Source organism: Eriocheir sinensis, chromosome 24, assembly GCF_024679095.1.
Source record: "Eriocheir sinensis breed Jianghai 21 chromosome 24, ASM2467909v1, whole genome shotgun sequence".
NCBI lineage: Eukaryota > Metazoa > Arthropoda > Malacostraca > Decapoda > Varunidae > Eriocheir > Eriocheir sinensis.
The window spans coordinates 14,747,883-14,760,382 of record NC_066532.1 but is presented as its reverse complement, the minus strand read 5'-3'; positions in this window follow the sequence as shown (position 1 = coordinate 14,760,382).

Here is a 12,500-nt window from a genome sequence, read left to right as displayed (position 1 = left end):
TAGCGAGGGAGGAAAGGAAAGGTATAGGGTCAGGAGGGTGAGTGAGGGAGAAGAGAAAAAAGTGAGGAAGGGAGGAAAGAGAGAGAGGAATGGAAAGGCTAAGGTAGAGTTAGGAGAGAATAAGGAGAAGGGAGGAAAGAGAGGGAGGAAAGAATAGGATAGGGAAGGGTTAGGAAGGAAGAAGGAAAGGAAGGGTAGGGAAAGATTGGTGAGAAGGAAGTGGGAAGGGAAAAGAAAGAGAATGTATGAAGGAACGAGGAACGAAAATAGGAATAAGGGAATAGAGATAAATCAGTAGAAGAAGGGAAGGGAAGGATGGAGAAAAAAAGGGGAGGGGAAGATAAAAACGAGGAAGGAAAAGGATGGAGAAAGGGAGACAAACGGGAAGGAAAGAAAGAGGGAAATAAAGAACAAGAAGGAAAGGAGAAAAGAAAGGGAGAGAAAGAGAGACGGGAAGAGAAAGAGGAAAGGGAAAATAAGGAAGAAGGGCAATGGGAACGGAAAGGAAAAAAAAGAGAAAACAGGAGAACAAGTAATGAAGGAGAAAATAAGAAAGGGGAAGAAGGGAAGAGGAAAAAAGGGGAAGAAACGAGAGGGAGTTTAATGGAAAAGGAAAGGAAGAAGAAGGAGAAAGGAAAGAAAGAGGGAAGTAGAGAAGTTGTAGATAAGGAGAAAAGAAGAAGAAAGGGAAAAGAGGGAAGAGGAAGAAAGGGAGAGAAGAGAAAGGAGGGAGTGGAGTGGAAAAAAAGAAAAAACGGAGAAAGGAAAGATAAAGGGAAATAGAAAAAGAAGGAAATGGTTAAGAAGAAAAGGAAGAGGAAAAAAAAAGAAAGATACGTCTCTCTCTCTCTCTCGTGATATGCTATTCATCTCTCTCTCTTTCTCTCTCCGGCCGTCTTTTCATCTCCAATTGGGTTGTTTGCTTAAGAAAGTGGAGGAGACTCGGCTTGTCGTGTTGACTGAAAGTGTTTTTTTGGTTGTTTTTTTTGTTTTGGTAACGATGCTGCCTAACCCGAGCTTTTTTTTATTGTTTTGGTAACGTTGCTTTCTACCCCGATCTTTTTTTTTTTTTCTTTTTTTTTACTGTGTTTTTGTTTCTTTGTTTCCTTTTATCTAGTTTGTTTATTCAATTTTGTTTTTCTAGTTTTTTTTCTTTCTATTTGTTTTTTTAATTTGGTGTTCTTTCTTTAACTTTCTTTATTTTCTTTTTCTTTAGTCCCTTTTTGAGTGTTCTTACGTTCTCTTGTCTTTCCTTTTCCTTCCTTTTTCCTTTTTTGTTTGTTTTTTATTTCGTTATTTGTATTTTTTTCTGTTTTGTCTTATTTTCTTTAGCGTACTTTCGTTCTCTTTTCCTTTCTTTCTCTCTCTTCTATTTTCTTTTGGATTCGCAGATTCTTTTTTTTTTGTTTTCTCTATTTTGTCTTTTTTTCATTTGTGTTCTTTCGTTCTTCTTTGTTTTCTCTATTTTGTCTTTTTTTCATTTGTGTTCTTTCGTTCGTCTTTTCTTTGTTTTCTCTATTTTGTCTTTTTCATTTGTGTTCTTACGTTCTTTTTGGTCTTTGTTTTCATTTCGTTCTTCTTCCCTCTTTCTTTTCCTTCGTTTACTCTTCTTTAACTAATTGTGTTCATTCTTTTGTTCATTTCCATAACTTTATTTTTTTCTCCTTCAGTCGTATTTTAATTCATTCACTTTCTTTAATATCTTCACTTCACCCTCGCCCTCCTAACCTCTATTTTGGTCTGTGTGTTTTACTTCCCATTTTCTTTCTTCATTTCCAGTAACTCTTCTATTTTTTCCTCTCATTCGTATGCTAATCCATTTTCTTTTATATTTTTGCATCCTTCCTTCCTCTTTGTTTCTTTCCTTCCTTCCTTCCTTCCTTCTTTCCTTCTTTCCTTCCTTCCCTCTTTTCTTCCCTCCTTCCTTCCCTCTTTCCTTCCTTCCTTTCTTCCTCTTTGTTTCTAATTTAATCCTTCTTTTTCTTCTCATCTTTGTTTCTAAGATTTCCTTCGTTAAAACAGTAACTAATCTATTTTTTTCCTTTTCATTCGTATTTTTAGTCCAGTTTCTCTAATGTCCTTCTGTGCTTTCATTACTTTGCATATATTTTTTTCTCTTCTAATCATCTTTACTCATTTTTCTTTCCCTTCTTTCCTTCGATAATACAGTAACTCTTCTATTTTTCCTTTTCGTTCATATTTTAATCTGCTTTATTTAACGTATTTCTTACCTTGCCTTCGCCTCTTTGTTTTTGTGTGTTTGTTTTGCCATTCTTTGCTTCCTCTCTTTATTTTCTTCTTTAAAACTGTAATTCTTCTATTCTTCCCTTTCATTTCCATTCTCGTTCACTTCCCTCTTTCGCTACGCTGCTTCTATTCTCTCTCTTCCAATCCGCTTTACTCCCTTTTCTTTCCTTCTTTCCTTCTATATAATTAACCTCCTCTTTTTCCCCTTCGTTCCTATTTTAATTTACTTTCCTTAACAACTTTGCCTCCTCTTCGTCTCTCGCTACTCTGCTTCTATTCTCTCTCTTCCAATCCTCTGTACTCCCTTTTCTTTCCTTCTTTCCTTCTATATAATTAACCTCCTCTTTTTCCCCTTCGTTCCTATTTTAATTTACTTTCCTTAACAACTTTGCCTCCTCTTCGTCTCTTCCGCTACTCTGCTTCTATTCTCTCTCTCCCAATCCGCTTTACTCCCTTTTCTTTCCTTCTTTCCTTCTATATAATTAACCTCCTCTTTTTCCCCTTCGTTCCTATTTTAATTTACTTTCCTTAACAACTTTGCCTCCTCTTCGTCTCTATTTGTGTGTGTTTTCCCGTTCTTTGTGTCAGCCGGGGCGCGCAGTGTTGCCAGACCAAAAGAATAGCCAGGTTTCCATTACGCGGCGTCTCATGAAGTGCTTACTAGTCCATTTTACGCCCATGTTTTATTCCCTTTTACTTAACGAGCGGGACACACACACACACACACACACACACACACACACACACACAGACGCACGGTAGTTGCAATTTCCTTTAAGAATATTAAGTCGAAGTTCTGTTTTTTTTCTTGTTCTTGTTCTTCTTGTTCTTGTTCTTGTTCTTCTTGTTCTTATTCTTGTTCTTGTTCTTCTTCTTTTTTATTTGTTTTTTTTTCTATTTACCATTTATTAACTTCCTCCTCGTCCTCCTCCTTCTCTTTTTTTTTCTTCTCCTCCTCCTCCTCTTTCTTCTCTTTTCTTCCAATTTTTACATTTGTTTTGCTTCCTTCCTTCCTCATCCATTTATTTTTCCTCCTCTTCCCTATTCCTTCTTTCTATCTGTTAGGCAATATGTTTTTCTCTTCATTCTTTTCATCATTTCTTCCTTCCTTCGTTCCTTCCTTCCTTTCTTTCTTCTTCCTTCCTTCCTTCATCTCGTGTTGTTCAATATTTTTCATCCGGTTTCTTTACCTCTTACCTGCCTCCTCCTCTCCCTCCCTCCCTCCCTCCCTCCTCCTCTCCCCCTTCTCTTCTCTCTCCCTCTCCCTCTTTGTCTTCCTCTCCCTTTTTTCTTTGATATTTTCTTTGATCTATATTTTACGGCATCCATTTTTAATTCTCTTTCTCCATTCCAACATTTCATCTCCTTTGCTCTCTCTCTCTCTCTCTCTCTCTCTCTTTTTTCTTTGTTTTCATTCTTTCCTTCATTCTTTTTTTCCTTCTCTCGTATTCTTTCTCATTTGTCTTTGTTTTCTTTCTTTTATATTTTATTTCTCTCTCTCTCTCTCTCTCTCTCTCTCTCTCTCTCTCTCTCTCTCTCTCTCTCTCTCTCTCTCCGTCTCTCCTCCATTCCTCTCCTTTTTCCTCTCCTCTCTCTCTCCTCCTCTCCTTTTTCTCTCTCTCTCCTCCTTCCTCTCCTTTCTCTCCTCTTCTCTCCTCCTCCTCTCCTTCTCTTCTCTCTCTCTCTCTCTCTCTCTCTCTCTCTCTCTCTCTCTCTCTCTCTCTCACACACACACACACACACACACACATTAATACCTCCTGTTTTTTTTCTTTTATATAATTTTACTCTTATTTTTTTCTATCTTCTAATCATCATCATCATCATTATCGATTATTATCAATTATTACACCGTTCCATCTTCTTACTTTTACTTTTATTTCTTCATTTTCTTTCTTACTTTCTCTAATTCTTTAATTTTCCTTTCTTCCTTTCCCTAACTTTCCTTTCTCTATTTCTTTCTTCTTTTCCTCTTTTTCTTCTTTCCCGGTGAGAGAGAGAGAGAGAGAGAGAGAGAGAGAGAGAGAGAGAGAGAGAGAGAGAGAGAGAGAGAGAGAGTGGGAAAGGTGGGCAGAGGTTAGAGAAGTGGAGGTGAAAGGTGAGGAGTGTAGTGGAGAGAAAAACGGGAAGGAGGTGAGGTAATGGGAGGAGGAGGAGGAGGAAGAGGAGGAGGAGGAGGAGGAGGAGGAGGAGGAGGAGGAAGTGGGATTGAGTTGAATTACGTACAACTGCATGTGAAGAGAGAGAGAGAGAGAGAGAGAGAGAGAGAGAGAGAGAGAGAGAGAGAGGGGGGGGGGGTTCAATCACTATTCGTAAGTCTTTTGTAAACAGACAGAATAAAACATACAAAAATGATGTATTCGAGAGAGAGAGAGAGAGAGAGAGAGAGAGAGAGAGAGAGAGAGAGAGAGAGAGAGAGAGAGAGAGAGAGAGAGAGAGAGAGAGAGAGTCAAGTAATTGGATTGGATTCAACACCTTAGGAGAGAGAGAGAGAGAGAGAGAGAGAGAGAGAGAGAGAGAGAGAGAGAGAGAGAGAGAGAGAGAGAGAGAGAGAGAGAGAAGGACAGGGAGGGAGGGAAAGGCAAATAGAAGGTGAAGGAAAGAAGGAAAGTGAGAAGGAGGAAGGAAAGAAGAAAAAAGGAGCATTATTGAAAGGAAGGAAATTGGAAGAAATGTAAAAAAGGAAAAACTGGAGATGTAGAAAAAGAATTAAGAAAAGGGAAATGATGAGGAATGGAGGAATAATAGAAGGATGAAGAAGGTAAAAAAAAAATAAAACATGGAAAAGAAAGGAAAGGAAAGGAAATGTATAGATAAAAGGAGGAACAAATAGAAAATGAATGAAAGGAAAATGTGATGAATATAGAGAAAGGAAAGACGAGATGAAGAAATGAAAATAAGTAAACATAGAGGTGAAAGGAAAGGAAGAATACGAGAGAAAAGAAGGAAAAGCAATAAACTAAAAGGAAGGAAAAAACAAAGAAAAAGAAAACAAAAAATGAAAAAAAGGAAAATACGAATAATGAAAATGAAAACAAAAAGATGAAAGAAAGAAAAAACTAAAACGTAAATAAAGAAAATGCTAATGAAAATAAAAAGAGAAACGTTAAAAAATGAAATGAAGAAAACGTAAATAGAAAAGATAGAGAAAACTGAAAAAAAGAAGAAAGAAGAAAAAAGAAGAAAAGAAAAAAAAGAAGAAAGACGAAAATAGATGTTTTTTGTACGTAAATTCGTGTCAGATTCCAAAAAAGAATTATGTTATGGAGAAGGAGCGTGAGGGGGCATACTGAGAGAGAGAGAGAGAGAGAGAGAGAGAGAGAGAGAGAGAGAGAGAGAGAGAGAGAGAGAGAGAGAGAGAGAGAGAGAGAGAGAGATTGACAAGAGGTAAAATCAGGCTGAGAGAGTCTTACTAAATTAAATCTTTTCCTGCAAATTATCGTCTCTCTCTCTCTCTCTCTCTCTCTTCTTCCTCCCTTCTTTTGTTTTCCTCCTTTTCCCTCACACTTCCTCATCTTCTCTTTTCTTCCTTCATCATCGCATCGTCTTCTACTTCACCTCTTCTCCTTCATCTCCTTCCTTCTTTATCTTCTTCCTTTATTTCCTTCCTCCTTCATCTCTTTCTTTTCATCCATTCCGCATCTTCTTTTCTCTCCTTTCCTTCTGTTCGCTCTTTCATCATCTTTCTCCTTTATCTTTCCTTCTTCTCCTCCTTTCCTTCTTTTCTTTTCTCACTCCTCCTTCCCTCCTTTACAGTTTTCCTTCTCTTCTTCCTCCCCTCCTCTTTCTCCTCCTCCTCCTCCTCCTCTTCCTCCTCCTGCCACCCCGTTGAAGAGAGAGAAAGCAAGGAAATCATCATCATCGTCGTCATCATCAGGAAATAATAATGAATGCGCGAACACTCATCTTCCTGCGTCAAGGGGGTAGAGGAGGAGGAGGAAACATGGAAACATGGACTAGCAGGCAGCAGAAAGCCTGTTGGCTCATTACTAGGCTGCCTGCGTTCAGTGATTTAATCAATCCGTTTGCCATAGGAGCGGCTTGCAGGGAAGGATTAAAGCACTTGTGTATCTACTCTTGGGAACGTTCAGTTCACTCCCGATGCAGCAAAGTGGCGATCAATGCGTTTCTTGAATGAGTTGATGGTCTCTGCGCTAACCACTTCTGCAGGGAGGCTGTTCCAGTGGCGAACAACTCTATTCGAGAAATAACTCCTGCCGATGTCGGTATTGCATCATTTTGCTTGAATTGCTTTTCCGTTGTTTCTTGTTCTCAGGTTAGTTTGTAGCGTGAAGAGTTTGGAGTGATCAACGTTGCTGAGCTTGTTCAGGTACTTAAAGACTTGTATCATGTCTCCCCGCAGTCGTCTCTTTTCCAACGTGAAGAGGTTGAGTCGCTCGAGTCGCTCTTCATAGGGCTTCGTCCTCAGTGATGGTATCATCTTCGTGGCGCGGCGCTGTACCCTCTCAAGTAATTCAATGTCTTTCCTGTAATTGGGAGACCAGAATTGCACGGCGTATTCCAGGTGGGGCCTCACCAGCGAATTATACAAGGATAACATAACTCCCGGCGTCTTGTATTCGAAGTTCCTCGCTATGAACCCAAGCATTGTATTGGCTTTCTTACAGGGGGACTTGCAGTGTTTTGTTTGTTTGAAGTCACTGCTGATGGTGACCCCGAGGTCTCTTTCCTCTTGCACAATATGTAGTGGTTCGCCACCCATGTGGTATGTGTGGTTGCTGTTTCTGGATCCGATATGCATTACTTTACATTTGGTAGTGTTGAAGGACATCTGCCATTTTTCTGACCAACGAGTGATCTGGTCTAGGTCTCTCTGGATAATTTCGCAGTATGCCGTCGTGAGGGCCTTCCCACCCACCTTTGTGTCGTCGGCAAATTTTGAAAGATTGGATTTCAATCCTAGTTCCAGGTCGTTGATATATATGATGAAAAGTATGGGTCCCAGCACTGACCCCTGTGGCACTCCACTTGTGACCGGGAGCCACTCGGAGGCCTGTCCGTTGAGTACAACTCGTTGTTTTCTTCCAGTGAGCCAGTCTTTGATCCACGCTGTCAGATTGTCGCCTAATCCCGCCGACTTAAGTTTCTTGAGGAGTCTTTCGTGTGGCACTTTGTCAAAGGCTTTCTGAAAGTCAAGATATATAACATCACTTGGGGTATGATTATCCCAGTTTTCATAGATAGTTGGAAGAAGTCCAGTAAATTGGTTAAGCATGAGCGCTTGTTCCTGAAACCGTGCTGAGCATCGGAAATGATGATGTTATCTTCAAGGAACCTAACGAGTTTGTCTCTGATCTTCTCGAGGATTTTTCCCGCCACTGAGGTCAGGCTGATTGGTCTGTAGTTTAGGGCCACACTTTTGTCTCCCTTTTTGTAGATCGGTGTTACATTCGCTTGTTTCCAGTCTTTTGGGACTTTGTTTTGTTGTAGTGACAGATTGTAGATGGTGGTGAGTGGCTTGAGGAGTTGCTGCTTGAGTTCCTTGAGCAGCCTGGGTGACAAGTCGTCGGGTCCGGTGGACTTGTTTGTCTCGAGTTTGTCTAGGTACTTTTTCACATCCCGTTCGTCGATTGTGCCAATTTCTAGGGGAGTGATTCCCATCGGTGGGGTAGGGCTCTCGGGTACGGACTGGGTGTTCTCGACCGTGAACACAGACGCGAAGTTTCTGTTTAGGATTTCGACCATTTGTCTACTGTCCTGTGTTAGTACGTCACTTTCATCTTTTAGGGGACCGATATTGGTTTTTGTCTTCTTTTTGGTTCTTATATATGTGAAGAACTTTTTCGGGTTGGACTTGGCTTCGCGTGCAATTTGCTTTTCATAGTCGCGTTTACTCTGGCGAATGAGTGTTCTGCAAGCTCTGAGGCTTTGATGGTACTGTTCGCGTGCCTCGTCAGTACTGTTTTCCTTTAGCAAGTTGTATTTTCTCTTCTTGAAATTAATCGCCTGTCGAACTTGGGTAGTCATCCATGGTGGGCTTGTGGCATTATTTGTTCTCCTTGTCTTCATGGGAACAGTTGTTCTCTCTACCTCCAGGAGTTTGTTCTTGAAGCCATTCCACGCTCCGTCCACAGGAGTGTAGGTCATGGGTTCCCAAGTCGTCTGGGTTAGCAGCTCACGAGCGAAATTAAAATTGGCTCTTTTGTAGTCTGGAATCTTGACGTGTTTTCGGTGAGTTCATGGTCTGTTCTGATCTTTAGGCGAATTAGGTGATGGTCGCAACCATCCAGTTTTTCGCCGACTTGACATTCACGTGTGAGATCTGAATCACTCACGAGTACTAGGTCTAATAAGTTATTTTCCCTTGTCGGTTGGGTAACAGTCTGAGTAAGAAAGGTGTCCTCTAACATTTCGAGCAATCTGTTACCCTCCCGATCTCCAATCATCGTGGTCCAGTCAATGTTGGAACAGTTAAAGTCCCCGATAATGACTGACTGTTTGTTTTGTGTTATGGTGTGAATTTCCTCGTATAGCGCTTCGTCGTCCGCTGCTTGTTGCTTTAGAGGTCTGTAAACGGTTCCAATCGTTATTTTGTTGTGCTTGCTAGTCTCCAGTTCAACATATACAGTGTCATATTTCTCTGAGTCTTCTTTGGTTATTTCCACGGCCGGGTATTTGTTCTTGACGTAACAGATAACACCTCCTCCTTTCTTGTGAAGTCTGTTTTTGTAGAAGCTCTCGTATCCCGGAATTGAGAATTCGGTCATTAGGTGGTCAGAGGTGGCCCACGTTTCGGTGATGGCAATCACGTCCGGTCTTTCTGCGTCAACGTAGGCAAGTAACTCATCCCGTTTGGAGGAGGAGGAGGAGGAGGAGGAGGAGATAAGAAGAGAAAAAAAGAAAGAAAGATAAGAGCAACATGGAAAGGGAAATGGAGAGAGAGAGAGAGAGAGAGAGAGAGAGAGAGAGAGAGAGAGAGAGAGAGAGAGAGAGAGAGAGAGAGAGAGAGAGAGAGAGAGAGAGAGAGAGAGAGAGAGAGAGAGAGAGAAGGAAAAGAAGAAAATAGAAGAAAAGAGACGTGGAGGAATGAAAGAAGGAGAGGAAACAGGAGAGAAGATAATGATAGAGAAGAGGCGTGGGAGGAGAGAGAGGAAGAGAGAAAGATAAAGAGAGGCAGATAGATAGAGAGAAGAATGGGAAAAAAGATAAGGAAGGGAAGGAAGGAAGGAGATAAGGGAAGGGAGAAAAAAAGTGAAGGAAAGATAACTGCGAAGGAGGAAGAGGGGGAAAGGAGAAGGAGGAGGAGGAGAAGAAGGAGGAGGAGGAGAAGAAGTGGGAGGAGGAGGAGGAAGAGGTCGCCGTGTGGGGTGTGTGGAAGGGAAAGAGAATGGGAAAAAAAGGAGGATGTGGAGGAGGAGGAGGAGGAGGAGGAGGAGGAGGAGGAGGAAGACTTTTTTTTTATTTTCAGTTACACTTTCTTCCCACAATTAAGGTCAATAAACTTTTGCAAGGGATTATTTTCTTCCTCTTAGTTGTTGTTGTTGATGTTGTTGTTGTTGTGGTGGTGAAGAGAAGGGAATCAAAGAGAAGAAAAGAGAACGAAAGAGGAATGAGAAAGGAATGGGAAGGAAGGGAAGGGAAGGGAAAGGAAGGGAAGGGAAGGGAAAGAAAAGGAAAGAAAGGAAAGGGAATGGAAGAAAAGAGAAGGAAAGAGAAGAGAAAAGAAGGAAAGAGGAATGAGAAAGGAAGGAAAGGGAAGGGAAGAGAAAGGAAAGGAAAAGGAAGGAAAGGAAAGGGAAGGGAAAGAAAAGAAAAGGAAAGGAAAGGAAATGGAAGAAAAGAGAAGGAAAGAGAGGAGAAGAGAAGAGAAAGGAAGGAAAGAGGAATGAGAAAGGAAGGGAAGGAAAGGGAAGGGAAGGGAAAGGAAAGAAAGGAATGTGAATGGAAGAAAAGAGAAGGAAAGAGAGGAGAAGAGAAGAGAAAGGAAGGAAAGAGGAATGAGAAAGTAAGGGAAGGAAAGGGAAGGGAAGGGAAGGGAAAGAAAAGGAAAGGAAGGAATGTGAATGGAAGAAGAGATAAGGAAAGAGAAAAGAGAAAAAGGAAAAAGATGGAATGGGAAGGAATAGAGGGAAAACGAAGGGAAGAAAAGTGAAGAGAAGGAAAGAGAATAAAGGGAAAGAGAAAGGAAGAGGAGAGACGAGCATGCAGGTAAAAAGAGGAAAGAAAATTATTGAGCGAAAATAAGACAAAGGAAAGAATAAAAAAAAAAAATATAAGCGAATTAAATGCTCTTGTGATGAGGAAGAGGAGGAGAAAAGAAAGGAGAATAAAAAAAGTATAAGAGAAAAAGAAGAAAAAACAACAAAGAAAGGAAGGGAAAGAAGAAGAAGGAGGAAAGTAGGAGAAGGAAAGAGGGAAGGAGGATGAAGAAGGATAGAGAAAGATGAAGGAGGAGGAAGAGAAATGAAAAAAAAAGCATAGAAGGAAGAAAGAAAAAAAGAAGGGAAGGAAGGGAAAGTAGAAGAAGGAAAGAGGGAAGGAAGACGAAGAAGATGAGAGAGGAAGGAGAAGGAGGAGGAGGAGAATAGGAAAGGAGAGATAAAAGAAGATAGAAAATAACAGGGGAAGGAAGGAAAAGTAGGAGGAGAAGAAGAGGAAGAAGGAAATATGAAAGGAAAGGAAGGTAAAAGAGGAGAAAATGAAGGAAACGATAAAAGAAGGAAGAAATAAAACAAAAAACAAAGGAAAGGAAGAGAAAGTAGATGAAGAAGATGATAGAGGAAGACGAAGAAGACGAGAGGAAGTTCAAAGGTTATAGGAAGTTCATCTTATTGTTATACTTTCCCTTTTCAGTGATTAACTTGCAGAAATATTACTCTCTCTCTCTCTCTCTGTTTATTTTTCAAGTGATTATATTTTTCTTGTTTTTTTTTTTGTTTTAATGTTTTTTTGCTTGTTTTTGTTTTGATTTTTCATTTTTTCGTGTTTGTTTTTGTGTTTGTTTTTGTGTTTGTTTCAATGTTTGTTTTTGTCTTTGTTTGTTTGTTATATTTGTGTTGGTATTAAAATGATTGGTACCGTTTTGCTTCCCCTATGAATACAATGTTATTTTTTTTCTGTTCTATCATGAATTGTCACATGAATTTCGTTTGTAGTTTCATTTTTATTCTTTGCTTTCTTCCTTCTCCCAATATGAGTAATTTCGATAGATTTCTTCGTTCCTTTTTTCTTTTCCATTTCTTTTTTCATGGGGATTTTATTTGTTGTTTTCTTATTCTTTTTCTTATATTTTATTTTCCTGTATGAGCGATTTTTTGTTTTTTCTTTCGTTTCCTGTTTCTTCTTCCTTTTCTTCTCGTTTCTTTTTCTCATAATTTATCTGTCATTTCTGATTTCTTCCGCATTTCTCTAATTTATTTTCTTATCTTTATCATAAATTTCTGGATCATTTAATCGTTCCAAATTTCTTTCTTCCTTCTTCCTTCTCACTTTTCATTTTTATTTCTTGTTATTTTATTATCCGTTATTTTATTCCATGCTATTTATTCCCTGTTATTTTATTTTATGCTATCAATTCCTACATCGCGTTTTCTTTCTCATTTCAGGTACGTTCGAGTTTACATACTTTTTTGGGCGCGAGTCGAAGTTGTACATCCGCCACAAAAAGTCCTGTCACACCTTTGTCCAACCTGAAGCAACGAAAATACAAAAAAGGTAAGCTTGGAATAAACTGGAGGAGAGGGAGAAGGAGAAGGAGGAGGAGGAGGAAAGTGGGAGAAAGAGATAAGAAGAGAAAAAGAAAGAAAAGAGCAACAAGTAGAGAGAGAGAGAGAGAGAGAGAGAGAGAGAGAGAGAGAGAGAGAGAGAGAGAGAGAGAGAGAGAGAGAGAGAGAGAGAGAGAGAGAGAGAGAGAGAAAACCGGATGATCATGAGAAGAAAGAAAAGACAAAGAGAAAGGAAGGAAGGAAGAAGGAAATGGGAGAGAATGTTGAAATATTTATATAATTTAGAGATGGGGATGGGTAGTGAAGGGGGGGAGGGGATTAAGGGGTGATGGAAGGAGGAGGTAGAAAAAGAAAGTGAGGAAGGAGGAAATGGAAAAAAATAAGAAAATAAGGAAGGGAGAAGGAAGAAGAAGAAGGTAGAGAGAAAGAGCAAGGAAGATGGAAAATGAAGAGAAGGAGGGAGGGTGAAGGAAGAAGAGGTAGAGATAGAAAGTAAGGAAGGAGGAAATGAAAGAAAATAAGAAAATAAGGAAGGGAGAAGGAAGAAAAAGGTAGAGAGTAAGAGGA